Below are 4,835 nucleotides of genomic sequence, written 5' to 3'. Positions count from 1 at the left end.
TCTCTCTCTCTCTCTCTCTCTCTCTCTCTCTCTCTCTCTCTCTCCCTTTCACTTCTCCCATTCTTTCCACCCCATCTCACCCCTCTGCCCTCGCCCCCTGTCTACTACACAGCCCTAGCCTGGCCCCAGCCCTCACCATCTGCTCTCTTTATACAAGGACAACATCTGGCCAGGTGTTTGGACTCAGTGTTTGTAGGGACATGCTCTGACGGACTGGGGTCAGAGACCACTGCAAAACAGAACAAACGAACCAACCAACAAACACAAAAAAAAATTCAATAAATCAATAAAAAAAGTTAAGAACTTCCTCTGTAACTTGGGTTTCAATAATTATGGATTTTTATGAAAACTTGAAATAATAAAAAAAAAACTATTTCCTATAGATAGTTGGAATGCAAACTTTTGACTTCCTGATCTGTCCAGACCCCATGCCCAATCAGATCTCTCTTCTTCCTCCTCTTTTTCCTCTTTCTCCTTCATCTTCTCTTACCCTGTGAAGAGGGCCTCCCCAGGAAAAGAGGTAACAGATCAAAGGTGCATTGGTTCTCCCAAACCCTACCTCAGTCTCCACATCTGGTCTAACCCTTTTGTTCAGAAAATTCTTCTCTAGTCAGGCACTTTCCTAGAGGCTGAAGTGGAGTCCAGGGGTTGCCTGGGAGATAAGGGTGGATTCCAGCTCGAGGGTTCCACCTTATCTGCTGTGGAGACTTGCAGTAGCCTGAAGGGGAAAAGCTGCTGACCATTCAATGCCAGGGATGAGTGGCTGCCCTATGGTATCCCCAAAGCCAAGAATTCATGTGGAAATCATGGGTCTGGGGAGCAGGGATGTGGCCAAGGCAGAAGGCTTGGGTTAAAATCCCAGTTCTGCCACTGACCTGCTGTGTAAACTTAGGCAAGCTGATTCTTCCTTTCTGAGCCTCAGTTAGACATCTATAAACTGGGTGTAATAAAATCTGTCCTGCCTACCTCACAGGGCTGTTGTGAGGGATAGACGAGTTAACAGATGGAAATGCTTTCTATAAATTATAGGGAACTAGATCTATGGGAGTTATTATCACAGATGTTATTATTATTGTTGTTATTATGGTTATTACTATCATAACCTGGTCCTGGGTGGCTCCTGTTCTGGGACTGCCCCACACAGAACAAGGTGGGGAGAGCTCAGAGCCGGGGGCCTCTATGTGATTCCATATAAAGGATGATGATGCCTGGGGGTCACAAGTAACCAGGAAAGAAGGGGTGTGTCCAGAATCTCAGCAAAGAATTTGTGATTCCTAAAGGCTTCTAGTGGCTTAATACCTTCCTGAGAGACCAAAAGTTGGAGCAGTCACTAAAACAGCCCAGCAGCCAGTGGTTCTGTGAAACCTCCTCAGCTTTCCCTATAACTGGAAAGGACCTCAAGTCACCTGAAGGAATCCCCTCCAAACCCCACTCCCCAATCATCCAGCCTCTGCTTGAATATTTCCAGTGATGGGGAGCTCACTACTTGTGGAGGCAGGCCATTCCACTGTCCCAGAAATAGCCGAAGCTTCTTCCCTATAATGACCCAACTGGTCTCTCTGCAGCTTCCCATGGAAAGTTGTGAGGAAAGTGCTGACTTTGAAATCAAAAGATTTGAGTACGAATCCTAACTTTCCCATTTCCTAGCTCTGTGACCCTGGGCAAGAGCTTTCTTTCTCTTGTCCTCAGTTTCTTTGTCTTCAAAATGAGGCAGCTGGACTCAATCCCCTTTACATCTGGGATCCTAGCTTTGCCCCCTGAAGCCACCCAGACTAAACCTAATCCTGGCAGGCTGCTTCTCCCCTAAGGGAGTAACAGGGAAGGGAAAGCCAGATTAGACGTTAAATACAGAACGGGGGTGGGGAGAGGAGGAGGGGATGGGGAGGCTAGAAGAGGTGGAAGGCAGAAACCTGGGACTCAGGAATGACAAGGGAGGTTCAATATCCTCCCCCACCTTTACCCTCTGATAGCAGCTGCTCTGGCTTGGGCTGAGGGAGTGGGGAGGAAGGTAGGGACAGAAAGAGAAGCTGCTGCTGGAAACTAGCCCCCAGGCCCGCAGGGGCCTTCAGAGCACTGAAGAATAATAATTCTTTTTTTTTTGTTTGTTTGTTTTGTTTTGTTTTTTGATTGGGCAATGGGGGTTAAGTGACTTGCCCAGGGTCACACAGCTAGTACTTGTTACGTGTCTGAGGCCGGATTTAGAGCACCGAAGAATGAAAGCTCTGCTGTCTCCTTGGAGGTGAGAGCCTCAGATGGGGCTGGTGGCCGCAGCCTGGGGAAAGGTTGGGGGTGGAGAGAGGAAGAGTGGTGTAGACAGAGTCAGGATGTAGGGAGAGCCAAGAGCAGCTGCTCACCCTGGCTGGCACTAACCTCCTCCCCTACTAGCCCTGGGGTTCCTGGCCTCCTCATGCACATCATAGGCAGAAACTGAAGTTGGTCTGTCTCTCTATGGAATCTGAAGGGATGCTAGCTAGGCCTCTGAGGGCATCAACCCTTGGGGATCAGAGGTCTAGGACCAGAAGAGATCTCAGAGGACCCCTAGTCCAACCCCATATTTTAGAAATGGGAAAATGAAGGCCCAATATAAATATAACTGCCCGATAGAACACAAATAGCAAGCTAGAATTCAAACTCCAAATTCAGTATTCTTTGCATAATACAGAACAGTTCTTTCTACAGCTACAGTCCAGGGGCCCGGCCCCGGCAAAGCATACTTTCTTGAGGGTGATGAAATCATGGGGCCTGGTTCCCACTGAGGAGACTCACAGGAGGCTTCTATTTATAGACTTTGGAAAAATTACTTCATCTCCCTGGACCTCAGTTTCCACACTTTTAAAATGAGGAAGTTGGCTTCTGAGATCTCTTGATCTGTGACCCTAATGGGGTTAGGGAAGTAGATAAGCCTTTTCAGGAACTGGACACCCCCTAGCTGGGCTTCTTCTAGCCAGGACTCAAGGTAAACAGAATGAGAGTTTAAAATGTTGTTGGATGAGCTGAGGGAAGTAGAAAACGCTATGGATTATTTTTTCCCTCTCTTCCATGAGACATCAGGCAACTTTGTAAGTATGGGAGTGTTTAGGGCTATCACAGAAACCTAGAATCTCAAACCTGGGAGGAACCTCATTTTGTAGATGGAGAAACTGAGGGTCAGGGAGCTTGAGTGTTTTGCCCAAAGTCTACAAAACAACTTCCTTTGAGATAACTCAGTAATACAGTCGAAAAAGCAATAGCCCTAGCATCAGAGCTGGAAACGACCTCCATGGTCATCTTGTCCAACCCTTATCTGCGTGGGTAGGGGTCAGCATGGCAGAGGCCCACAGAGGCTCTTAGCCTTTTTGGTGCCATGGGGCCCCATGGACCCCCTTCTCAGAACCCCGTTTTTAAATGCATAAAATAAAATATAGAGGATTACAAAGGTAACATATTGAAATAGTTTTGTGTGTATGTGTGTGTGTGTGTGTGTGTGTGTGTGTGTGTAAAGTTCATGGACCCCAGGTTCAGAACCCCTGGTCTAACTCTAGGATTCTCTCTAAAATATCCCAGAGGAGTGGCCTTCCAGCTCCCACTTACCAGGAAATTCACTACCTCTCAAGGGAGCCCTGCCTACTTTTGAACAGCTCTGATTGTTAGGAAGCCTGTCCTTTCATTGTGCTAAAATCAGCAAGACCCAGAGGAAAGAGCACTAGACTATAACACACAGGACCTGGGTTCAAATCCCAACTTTGCCACTGTGTGACCTTGGGCAAGTCTCTGAACCTCCCTAGGCTTCAGTTCAAGGGAGCTGAACTAGCTCGAGAATTATGAGCCTATTAGTTATGACATCATGAAATATGCCTCCTGGCAATTTTTGCTTATTCAAAAAAATTTATTAAACATCTACTGTATACAGAGCATTGTACTAAACATAACCCATTCCCTTATGGAACTTACAGCCCAGGAGGGAAACAAGACATCTATACAACTATGATGTGTGATACCTGTTTCAGAGAAGTACAAAATAAAGCACGTATGGGGCCTGACAGAGACTCCTTTGTTCCTGGTTCTGCTCTCTGGAGGCAAGACCAATTCCTCTTCCACATGACAGCCCTTAAAATACTCAAAGATCACTCTAATGGCTTGCACTCCAATTTGCCTCCCTGAAAGCCCTCTGTTGCAGGCTTCTATGCATACAAATTAATCATGTCTTAATTTTCCTCTCTGCTGTGTCACACCATTGATTTATACTATGCTACTGTCCACTCAAATTCCCAAGTTGTTTTCAAAAGAACATGACATGGTTCCCAAAGCATGTGCTTGTGCAATTGATTTTTTTTGCCTCCATAGAAGACTTTACATTGATTCTCACTAACGTTCATCTTTTAAGACTGAGCTGATCACTACAGCTGGCCAAGATCTTTTTGGAACCTAAGTCTTGAATCCAATATGTTCCTTATCTCTTAGAAAGTTGGGATTTATAAATATGATAAGCAATCCATTTCTGTCTTCATCCAGACTATTGATAAAAATGTTGAACAGGACAACGCCCTGTGACCTCCAATACAGTCTTCCCTCCATGTTGACATTAATGACATTTGCTTAGAATCATTTATTCAATTAGCCTCAAATCTGGGGCAGCTAGGTGGTGCAGGTAGATTGAGCATCGGCCCTGGAGTCAGGAGGACCGGAGTTCAAATCCAGTCTCAGACCAGACAATTGATACTTACTAGCTATGTGACCTTGGACAAGTCACTTAACCCCAACTGCCTTGCCAAAAACAAACAAATAAACAAAAAATTAGCCTCAAATCCACCTGTCTTCCATCTTGTCTACAAGGCTGGTATAAGAAAAGGCTAATG

Source organism: Vombatus ursinus, unplaced genomic scaffold, assembly GCF_900497805.2.
Source record: "Vombatus ursinus unplaced genomic scaffold, bare-nosed wombat genome assembly UNPS02014847.1, whole genome shotgun sequence".
NCBI classification, from domain to species: Eukaryota; Metazoa; Chordata; class Mammalia; order Diprotodontia; family Vombatidae; genus Vombatus; species Vombatus ursinus.
Note: the sequence above shows the minus strand (reverse complement) of the source record.